The sequence below is a fragment of the Oncorhynchus tshawytscha genome, linkage group LG13, assembly GCF_018296145.1.
Source record: "Oncorhynchus tshawytscha isolate Ot180627B linkage group LG13, Otsh_v2.0, whole genome shotgun sequence".
In the NCBI taxonomy this organism is placed as follows: domain Eukaryota; kingdom Metazoa; phylum Chordata; class Actinopteri; order Salmoniformes; family Salmonidae; genus Oncorhynchus; species Oncorhynchus tshawytscha.
Window position 1 is genome coordinate 44,915,112 of NC_056441.1, and position 12,286 is coordinate 44,927,397.

Sequence of the window (12,286 nt, forward strand, 5' to 3'; positions counted from 1 at the left end):
ATTTTTCACCAGAATTGCTACACCTCTACTTCTGGATGTAAATGATGAGAAAAACACTTGACCAAACCCTCCTTGTTGTAATTTCAGGTGCTCCTTATCATCCAAATGAGTTTCTTGCAACAGGGCAATATCAATATTTTCTTTTTTCAAAAAAGACAGTACATTCTTCCTTTTAATGGGGTTATGGCTCCCTCTAATGTTCCACGTACACACACGCAGTCTGTTATCTGCCATTGTATCTTGACCATTCAATATCCAGACTGGATCCTACTGTAAAAGTGGGGTGGTACCTTTTTCCATGTGTTGAACTCTCCTCTATCTCACTGAGCATAAACAAAAAATATGAACCCTGAACTCGAACTATACTAAACCCAAAAATTAAACATGTAAAGATCCAAAAGGGGGTTTTCCCACTAGCTAACATGCAGGGGATTTCAACTCTCCAATGTAGACTCTTAAGTCCGCATTGCCGCTCAATAGCCTCATCCTTTATATATATGGAAAAGAAAATCAATAGAAGAAGATTGAGGCTCTTCCACCTGAAACCAAGCCTGGGCACCAATATGGATTCACACATATCTCAGCCTGAGCTATAGCGGCTATTACTTTAGCAAGAAAAATAATGAAGATACGAATATTACTGAGCCGGAGTACGTGAGGACTCACACCACTGTTTCATGATCAGATTCAACCAAAAATAAACAAAGTTATTCAATGCTGTGGAGGTGCAGCTTAAAGTTATTTACCCGAGAGAGTCAATAAACGCAGCAGCCTCTTCAGGTGTGTAGAGCTTTTAGGTGATCCGTTGACCATAATCTTCAATGTGGCCGGGTACAACAGTGCGTAGTCCATCTTCATTCTCCTGAGTCGAACCTTCGCCTCATCAAACGCTTTGCGTCTTCGTACAACCGCTGTGGAATAATCATTGAAGAATGAGACATTTGGACCTTTATGTTGACTACCATCAGAGCCGATGTTTCTAGCCGCATCCATGACGCGCTGCTTGTCGGTGAAGTTGTGGAACTTTATAACCACCGGCCGTGGGCGCTGATTGGGACCGGGTATCGGTGCTTGAGAGCGATGGGCTCTGTCCAGCTTCACACGACCAGCCTTAGTGTCCATTTGTAGGTAGCCAGGGATCCATTCCTCAAAGAATTTTACTGAACGTGTCCCTTCAGAATTTTCCGGGAGTCCCACAACACGAATATTGCATCTGTGTCCTCGATTATCCAAGTCGTCAATGTGCTCCGCCATTTCGCGCACCTGTTTCTCAAGTGCTTTTATCTTAGCGTCCATAGATGTAGTTGAAGTTTCCACTGCAGCAATTCTTCCTTCCGCCTCAACAACACGTTTCACAACGCTCTGTATTTCAGCTGAATGGCCTGCTATTGCTTCCAAGACCGTTCTTATCTTAGCATTGATCACTTTAGTAATGTTATCAGTCATCTTTTGAATCATCAGGTCCATTGTGCCTGGATCCGCAATGGTGTTAGCTTCGCTAACGTTAGCTAGCTCCTCATGCACATCCACAGGGGTGGTGGTTTTGGCCGACTTCTTAGTAGTTCTATTGGGCATGTTGTCGGAGATTTTTGCGAAATAGTCGTCAAGACTCATTATATGGTAACTTATTTAGCCAATTCTACCACTTTTTCAAGCTAGGAGATTAATGTAAGAATATAAATTTGCGAATGCCACGAGAGCTCGCTGAAACACCATGTTCTCTCTACGGCGCCATTTTGTCCCCCCAAAAGAGGATCAATTGATTCAAGACATACTGTATTACAGTATTTGACTGATCGTAGTTCAAAATAGTGATGCACAAACTAATCGTGCACTTGGTTCTGAAGCCTACTGTAATACAAGCATTTAAAAATATATATATATTGTACACATACATATATACACACATGTATGTGTATAATATATATATTTAATTTTTATGTTATTTTGTTCAGTGTACGCCTCTACTTGAATGCATGTTCTACAGGCTACCTCTGAACATAAAGATAACATTTAGGATAATGTGAATGAATGACACGACTGCTATACAGTTGTTAGTGGATGTTGCACTAAAATGTCACAATGAAAATTTTACAATGAATATTGCACCAAAGTACAAGTTCAAATGTTACAATATTAATGTTTCAATACATGTTGCACTAAAGTAACAATGTTGAAATACATTGATGGTTGTTGATTTTTGCTTTTGCTCTCAGTATTCATATCGATGTCATAAAAGGGTTTTCGATATGTAAAATAGTCACACTAGAATGTGATGGGACATTCTAGTAGCAATGTTGGGGACTGCCAGTGACAGTTTTAAATGTGTTAATAAATTGGCTGGGATATATAAGCATTTTCATGACTGCATAGGAGAAATATGTTAATTCAGTATACATCACATTATCCCACCGGTCACACTTTTTTTTACCTACTTTTCCATGAAAACTATTTTAAAAATGATGATTGATTACTTCAAAGGCATACTAATGACACAAGATTTGGATATTGTCATGTCTGGGAAGAATTCGGGATTAAACGGGATTGAATGGGTTAAACTAAATCCCTGGAAAAAGGCTGCTAATCAGCCTAATAAAATGGTGATGATTGGCATGACTTTATTCCAGTAGGAAAACCAAAAGAAACTTGGGGCCTTGGAAAGGAAATGAGCTGGCTGTTTTTACAGCTGCATGGATTGTACATATTTGCTTCAACTGACAAGCCAGCTAAGGGTAAGTACCTTCTTGATGAAGGGTGGGCAGCTGGATGAGTCGACCAACAGGCCTGACATAGGACAGAACCTAAGCTTGGATCTCTGCTGTCATTCACTTTCGCGTCTGCTCCAGGGATAACTGACTTGACATATCCAACTTGCCAGAGTGCCCTAGGATACTGATCATCACAATGGTCCCAACTACAAGGTCTTCCTTATCCTCAAATCAAATATATTTATAAAGCCCTTCATACATCAGTTGATGTCTCAAAGTGCTGTACAGAAACCCAGCCTAAAAATCTAATTTATTTGTTACATACACATGGTTAGCAGATGTTAATGCAAGTGTAGCGAAATGCTTGCACTTCTAGTTCCGACCATGCAGTAATATCTAACAAGTAATATGACCTAAAAATTTCACAACAACTACCTTATACACACAAGTGTAAATTAATGAATACGAATATGTACATAAAAATATATAAATGAGTGATGGCCGAACGGCATAGGCAAGATGCAGTAGATGTTATAGAGTACAGTTTATACATATGAGATGAGTAATGTAGGGTATGGAAACATTATATGAAGTGGCATTGTTTAAAGTGGCTAGTGATACATTACATCAAGAGGCAAGATGCAGTAGATGGTATAGCGTACAGTATATACACATGAGATGAGTAATGTAGGGTATGTAAACATATAAAGTGGCTAGTGATAAATTAATTACATACATTTTTCCATTATTAAAGTGGCTGGAGTTGAGTCAGTATGTTGACAGCAGCCACTCAATGTTAGTGATGGCTGTTTAACAGTCTGATGGCCTTGAGATTGAAAAACAGCTTCTGTCTCGTTCCCCGCTTTGATGCACCTGTACTGACCTCGCCTTCTGGATGATAGCAGGGTGTACAGGCAGTGGCTCGGGTGGTTGTTGTCCTTGATGATCTTTTTGGCCTTCCTGTGACATCGGGTGGTGTAGGTGTCCTGGAGGGCAGGTAGTTTGCACCCGGTGATGCGTTGTGCAGACCACACTACCCTCTGGAGAACCTTCCGGTTATGGGCGGAGCAGCTGCCGTACCAGGCGGTGATACAGCTCGACAGGATGCTCTCGATTGTGCATCTGTAAAAGTTTGAGTGCTTTTGGTGACAAGCTGAATTTCTTCAGCCTCCTTAGGTTGAAGAGGCGCTGCTGCGCCTTCTTCAACACGCTGTCTGTGTGGGTGGACCCTGGTTTGTCCGTGATGTTTACTCCGAGGAACTTAACTCTCCACAACTGTTCCATCAATGTAGATAGGGGGCTGCTCCCTCTGCTGTTTCCTGAAGTCCATGATCATCTACTTTGTTTTGTTGACATTGAGCGTGAGGTTATCTTCCTGACACCACACTCAGAGGGCCCTCACCACCTCCCTGTAGGCCGTCTCGTCGTTGTTGGTAATCAAGCCTACCACTGTAGTGTCGTCTGCAAACTTGATGATTGTGTTGGAGGCGTGCATGGCCACGCAGTCATGGATGAACAGGGAGAACAGGAGAGGGCTGAGAACGCACCCTTGTGGGGACCCATTGTTGAGGATCAGCGGGGTGGAGATGTTGTTACCTACCTTCACCGCCTGGGGGAGGCCCGTCAGGAAGTCCAGGACCCAGTTGCACAGGGCGGGGTCGAGACCCAGGGTCTCGAGCTTAATGACGAGTTGAGGGTACTATGGTGTTAAATGCTGAGCTGTAATCGATGAACGTCATTCTTACATAGGTATTCCTCTTGTCCAGATGGATTAGGGCAGTGTGATGGCGATTGCGTTGTCTGTGGATCTATTGGGGCGGTAAGCTAATTGGAGTGGGTCTAGGGTGTCAGGTAGGGTGGAGGTGATATGGTCCTTGACTAGTCTCTCAAAGCACTGCTACAGGGCGGTAGTCATTTAGCTCTGTTACCTTAGCTTTCTTGGGAACAGGAACAATGGTGGCCCTCCTTGAAGCATGTGGGGACAGCAGACTGGGATAAGGATTGATTGAATATGCCTGTAAATACACCCGCCAGCTGGTCTGCGATGCTCTGAGGATGCGGCCGGGGATGCCGTCTGGGCCTGCAGCCTTGCGATGGTTAACATGTTTAAATGTTTTACTCTCGTTGGCTACAGTGAAGAAGAGCCCGCAGGTTTTGGTAGCAGGCCGTGTCAGTGGCACTGTATTGTCCTCAAAGCGAGCAAAATAGTTGTTTAGTCTGTCTAGGAGCAAGACATCCTGGTTCGCGATGGGGCTGGTTTTCCTTTTGTAGTCCATGATTGACTGTAGACCCTACCACATACCTCTCGTGTCTGAGCCGTTGAATTGCAACTCCATTTTGTCTCTGTACTGACGCTTAGCTTGTTTGAGTGCCTTGTGGAGGGAATAGCTACACTGTTTATATTCGGTCATGTTTCCGGTCACCTTGCCCTGATTAAAAGCAGTGGTCTGTGTGTTCAGTTTTGAGCGAATGCTGCCATCAATCCACGGTTTCTGGTTGGGGAATGTTTTAATAGACGCTGTGGGCACAACATCACCAATGCACTTGTTAATGCGCACACCGAATCAGCCTATTCGTCAATGTTGTTGTTCACCCCAATACGGAACATATCCCAGTCCATGTGATCGAAGCAATCTTGAAGCATGGAATCTGATTGGTCGGACAAGCGTTGAACAGACCTGAGCGCGGGTGCTTCCTGTTTTAGTTTCTGTCTATAGGAAGGGAGCAATAAAATGGAGTCGTGGTCAGCTTTTCCAAAGGGAGGGCGGGGGAGGGCCTTTTATGCGTCGCGGAAGTTAGAATAACAGTGGTCTAGGGTTTTGCTAGCCCTGGTAGCACAATCGATATACTGATAGAATTTGGGGAGCCTTGTTTTCAGATTAGCCTTGTTAAAATCCCCGGCTACAATAAATGTGCCTCAGGATACGTGGTTTCCAGTTTACATAGAGTCCAATGAAGTTCTTTCAGGGCCGTCGATGTGTCTGCTTGGGGGGGAATAAACATGACTGTGAGTATGAATTCTCTTGGTAGAATTCCAATTCTCTTGGTTCTCTTGGTAGATAATGTGGTCGGCATTTGATTGTGAGGAATTCTAAGTCAGGTGAACAAAAGGTCTTGAGTTCCTGTATGTTGTTATGATCACACCACGTCTCGTTAATCAAGGCATACACCCCCGCTCTTCTTCTTACCGAAGAGATGCTTGTTTCTGTCGGCATGATGCATGAAGAAACCAGGTGGCTGTACCGACTCCGATAGCGTGTCTCGAGTGAAACAAAGAACGTTAGTCTCGGATGTCTCTCTGGAATGCCACCCTTGCTCGGATTTCGTCTACCTTGTCAAGAAACTGGACATTGGCGAGTAATATGCTCAGGAGCGGTGCACGATGTACCGTCTACGGAGCCTGACCAGAAGACCGCTCCGTCTGCCCCTTCTACGGCACCGTTGTTTTGGGTCGCCGGCTGGGATCCGATCCATTGTCCTGGGTGGTAGGCCAAACAGAGGATCTGTTTCGGGAAAGTCGTATTCCTGGTCGTAATGTTGGTGAGTTGACGTTGCTCATATCCAATAGTTCCTCCCGACTGTATGTAATAAAACCTAAGATTACCTGTAAGTACACAAATAACACATAAAAAAACAAAATACTGCATAGTTTCCTAGGAACGCGAAGCGAGGCAGCCATCTCTGTCGGCACCAGAAGTAGCTCCGGCGCCGCCCCAAACAGCAAGCAATGCAGGTTTAGAAGCCATTATGGCGGGCTTGAAGTGTGGGTAAGTATTTCCGTGTGAAGCAATGCCAGAAATGGTAAGCTAGAACCTGGCTGTGTCTCCATCTTTCGTGACTAAGCAGTTCAGACTCAGTTCAGACTGGTTTCAGACTGGTTTCAGACTGGGTAGGCCACCTGTGGTAGTGACTAGTCTGGCCACCCCATGAGAAGAGTTAGGAGTGATTGGATCCGGATCTGCGATGTCTGACGACACATATCCCAAGGGCTTGGAGTTTAAGATCCCTTCTATATCAATTAGGACAGTCCTCAGCACCTCTTCGGAGATTGTCTGCGCACCAAAGGTAGTTTGCAGGGCAGTCTTGATGGATCTGTTCTCCCTTTTCCAGCATCCTCCAAAGTGTGGTGCACTTTGTGGGTTGAAGGCAAAGTGAATCTTCTGACTGGCTAACTGCTCCTGAAGCTGTGGGTGGAGAGTCATGAAGGCGCCTTGTAGCTCTCTCCCCTCCCTTGAGATATGTTCCTTGATCAGATGGGATCTCAAAGGGGTTTCCTCTTCAAGCGATGAAGCGTCTCAATGCCATTAGCAACGAATCGGAATCCATGTTTGTCAGTAGATCCACGTGTACAGCCCGGGTGGTCATGCACTTAAAGATGATACCCAATCTCTTTTCATTACTTCCAAAGCAGTCCACGCCTGTAGAATAAAATGTGGGCTTGTGGAGCTGCAGTCGGGCTGTAGGCAGGTCAGTCATCCTAGGCACATCTGGCTGACCATTTCCTGCATTCGGTCCAGCCAAGCTGAAAACGGTGAATGGCTGCCCTCCCTCTCAGAAAACCAGAACATTCGACTTAACTCCTCAAACAGACGTTCCAGACGTTTATTATGTTCAACATAGGAGGGCCTAGCACAGGAAGCAGCTCTTTCAGTAGTTTAGTTGGAATAGGGTCCAGTATGCAGCTTGAAGATTTAGAGACCATGATTATTTTCATCATTGTGTCAAGAGATGTAGTACTAAAACACGTGAGTGTCTCCCTTGGTCCTAGGTCCTGGCAGAGTTGTGCAGACTCAGGACAACTGAGCTTTGGAGGAATACGCAGATTTAAAGAGGAGTCCGTAATTTGCTTTCTAATAATCATGATCTTTTCCTCAAAGAAGTTCATGAATTTATCACTGCTGAAGTGAAAGCCATCCTCTCTTGGGGAATGCTGCTTTTTAGTTAGCTTTGCAACAGTATCAAAAATACATTTGGGATTGTTCTTATTTTCCTCAATTAAGTTGGAAAAATAGGATGATCAAGCAGCAGTGAGGGCTCTTCGATACTGCATGGTACTGGCTTTCCAAGCTAGTCGGAAGACTTCCAGTTTGGTGTGGCGCCATTTACGTTCCAATTTTCTGGAAGCTTGCTTCAGAGCTCGGTATCTTGTTTTATACCAGGGAGCTAGTTTCTTATGACAAATGTTTTTGTTTTTTAGGGGTGCGACTGCAACTAGGATATTGCGCAAGGTTAAATTGAGTTCCTCAGTTAGGTGGTGAACTGATTTTTGTACTCTGATGTCCTTGGGTAGGCGGAGGGAGTCTGGAGGCCGAGAATTTATAGCACGACTTTTGATAATCCTTAGTTGGGGTCTGATAAGATTATTTGTTGCGATTGTAAACGTAATAAAATGGTGGTCCGATAGTCCAGGATTATGAGGAAAACATTAAGATCCACAACATTTATTCCACAGAACAAAACTAGGTCCAGAGAATGACTGTGGTAGTGAGTAGGTCCGGAGACATGTTGGACAAAACCCACTTAGTCGACGAGGGCTCTGAAAGCCTTTTGGAGTGGGTCTGTAAACTTTTTCATGTGAAAATATTAAAGTCACCAAAAATGATCTAATATTATCTGCCATGACTACAAGGTTGTCACGCCCTGACCATAGTTTGCTTTGTATGTTTATATGTTTTGTTTGGTCAGGGTGTGATCTGAGTGGGCATTCTATGTTGGATGTCTAGTTTGTCTGTTTCTGTGTTTGGCCTGATATGGTTCTCAATCAGAGGCAGGTGTTAGTCGTTGTCTCTGATTGGGAACCATATTTAGGTAGCCTGTTTTGTCATTGTGGGTGGTGGGTGATAGTCTGTTAGTTGCTTCTGTCAGCACAGTTCTTATTATAGCGTCATGGTCGTTTATTGTTTTGTATTCAGTGTTTTCTTTAATTAAAGTATCATCATGAACATATACCACGCTGCATTTTGGTCTGCTTCTTACGACAATCGTGACAAAGGTCCGATAGGAATTCAGGGAACTCCGTGAGGAATGCTGTATATGGCCCAGGAGGCCTGTAAACAGTAGCTATACAAAGTGATTGAGTAGGCTACATAGATGCGGGGGATATGGTCACTAGTGTAACCAGGAGGTGAGGCCTCATTTAACACAGTAAATTCATCAGGCTTAAGCCTTGTTTCAGTCAGGCCAATCACATCAAGATTATGATCAGTGATTAGTTCATTGACTATAACTGCCTTGGAAGTGAGGGATCTATAACATTAAGTAGCCCTATTTTGAGATGTGAGGTATCACAATCTCTTTCAATAATGGCAGGAATGGATGAGGTCTTCATTCCAGTGAGATTGCTAAGGCGAACACCGCCATGTTTAATTTTGCCCAACCTAGGTCGAGGCACAGACACAATCTCAATGGGGATAGCTGAGCTCACTACACTGACTGTGCTAGTGGCAGACTCCACTAAGCTGGCAGACTGGCTAACAGCCTGCTGCCTGGCCTGCATCCTATCTCATTGTGAAGCTAGGGAAGTTAGAGCCCTGTCTATGTTGGTAGATAGGATGAGAGCACCCCTCCAGCTAGGATGGAGTCCGTCACTCCTCAACAGGCCAGGCTTGCTCCTGTTTGTGGGTGAGTCCCAGAAAGAGGGCCAATTATCTACAAATTCTATCTTTTGGGAGGGCAGAAAACAGTTTTCGACCAGCGATTGAGTTCTGAGACTCTGCTGTAGAGCTCATCACTCCCCCTAACTGGGAGGGGGCCAGAGACAATTACTCAATGCCGACACATCTTTCTAGCTGATTTACAGGCTGAAGCTATGTTGCGCTTGGTGACCTCTGACTGTTTCATCCTAGCATCGTTGGTGCCGACGTGGATAACAATATTCCTATACTCTCTACACTAGCCAGTTTTATCTTTAGCCAGCACCATCTTCAGATTAGCCTTAACGTCGGTAGCCCTGCCCCCTGGTAAACAGTGTATGATCGCTGGATGATTCGTTTTAAGTCTAATACTGTGGGTAATGGAGTTGCCAATGACTAGGGTTTTCAATTTGTCAGAGCTAATGATAGGAGGCTTCGGAGTCTCAGACCTCTTAATGGGAGGAGTAGAGACCAGAGAAGGCTCGGCCTCTGACTCTGACTCGCTGCTTAATGGGGCGAACTGGTTGAATGTTTCTGTCATTTCCTTCAAGAAGCCATGAGAAAGTTATCCGGCTGCGGGGACTGTGCGAGGGGATTTATACTACTATCTGTACTTACTGGTAGCACAGATGCTGTTTCATACTGTCCTACACTTAAATTACACTTGCCTAACGATTGCGTCTGAAGCTGGGCTTGCAGCATAGCTATAAGGCGATTGTTCTCCTGTACATTATGAGTACAGCGACTGCAATTATAAGGCATCATGTTAATGTTACTACTTAGCTTCGGTCGGTGGAGGTCCTGACGAACCACATCCAGATAAAACGTCCGGGGGGAAAAAGTTGAATGAAAAAAGGCGATTGAGGGGGAAAAACTAAAAATATAAACGTAATTAAAATGTAAAAACCGTAAAGTTGGCAGGTAGCAAAGTAAGGAGCAGATGGCTGCTCGGAGGGATTGTCTTGCCTGACTCCAGTAGGGAGAGGTCATCTGGGAAGCTCTGACTGAGCATGTCTGAGTACTTCCGAGTTCTGCTTGCTTGAAATTTTTGGCTGAAGGTCTGTCTGCACGACTGGCCGCCCCATGTAGTAAGTGCACTGTGGATTACACCAGCTCATGGAAAGTATTGAACTGGGCAACATCGGGGAGAAACGACTTTGTGTCCACTGACAGGAGTCCACAGAAGGTAGGCTTCCGCAGATCCTCTGCTTTGTCAGGAGGTACTTGGTATGGCCTTCTCAGGCAAGATGACTGGGCCTGGCACAGGAATGGAGGACCTTGACTCCAACGGTTATGTTCTGAAAGCTGAGACGGCATCTTGCCGCATGTGATATTGTCAGCTGGATTTTGGGCCTGTGGTCTGTGAGCTCCTGTATTTCTGCAACTCTTGTGCCTACAAATACTTTGTACCTGCAGGAGTCTGACTGGAGCCAGGTTAAGGCTGTTGTAGAATCCGACCAGTACGTGACCTCATTGATTCCCAGGGTGAGTTCTTTTCGGATGATCACTGCCAGCTGGGCACCGGTGAGTGCAGCGCAGAGCTCAAGTCTTGGCATCGACTGTTGTCATTTCGGGTCCACTCTTCATCTTGATGCATGGAATGCCACTTAGATCCGTCCATTGGTGTCGTCAGTACGGAGGTACGCAACGGCACCATATGCACGTTCTGAGGCATCACTGAAGACCTGAACACTTGTTGTGCTGGTTGGAAGATCCATGTCGGGCTGACGTAACACCTTGTCAGTGTGTCCTGAGACAGCTGTGGAAGTTTGTTCTCCCAAATAAGCCACGCTTGGAGAAGATCTTCAGGTATGTCAGGGTAATCCCACCCACTTTTCTTATTCCAGAGCCTCGGGACCACAACCTTGGCCCGATTGGTGTATGGGACGATGAAGCCGATTTATATGGTGGGTACAACTTTCTCCATGTGACCTTGCTTGTAGCCAATAGTGTCGGACAGACATTGCCATTGTAATCCAAGGGTGTGCTCTTGGGGTTCCATGCCATCCTGGGTGAACCACAGCTCACTGCTCTCAGCCCTGGACTCTTGAGGTAGGTGTTCGATGGCTGCTGGAGATTGTTGGCCCACTGGCGTAGATCGAATCCTCCCTCAGCAAGAAGGTGCTTCTGCTTGTCCACCAGTTTATTGGCTGCACCTGCAGAGGGGATGCTTTGTAGACAGTTGTCTATATAGAAATAGCGTTCTACAGAAAAGCTGGAAGGAAGCAGAGGCTACATGTCGTCCCAAAGGGAAGAACCTGCCACTCATAGACATCAGAGGCCTCCAATGGGCCTCTGCAGTGCACACATGTAGCCTACAGATCTTCATTACTTGCCAGAGAGAAGACAGGGATAACACCATTTGCCTACCTCTAGGCTGCTGTAGCCTACATATTTATTTGGTTTGTCATTCTCTTCTCTCATTCTATATAATTTTATTTAGAATTGATCAGAATAAATTTCCCTTGTAATCTCAAATTGAAAAAAAGTGAGGGATCACTGCTCCCTTGCACTCCTCCAGCACTACACACTTGATTACTTGAGAAGCTAAGAAGCTAAGCGAAGCTAAGCTAAGCTGCACTGCACAATAAAAAAAATAGGTTTAAAACATTTGGGGTGGGATCATTCCCCCAGCTATGCTGTTAGGGAAGATAAGCAACGCAGATACGATCCTACTCTCAATCTCACAGGCATAAACATGACCACGTAACCTCTTGGCCTTAAAGGGGCAGGTGAAAATATGTCTAATCTGTGACATTTTGGTTAAATGACTCACAAAAAAATGAAATGAAACAATATACCACATCACTTCTTACTAGTAATATATTTATTGTTTTAGAAACATTACAGAGCATGCTCATCTGTTTTTGTGTATAATTTCAGCAAAAATTATATTTTGGCAGGTAAATCTGATTGGCTGGCAGATTTTGTTTTTATGTTCCAAAA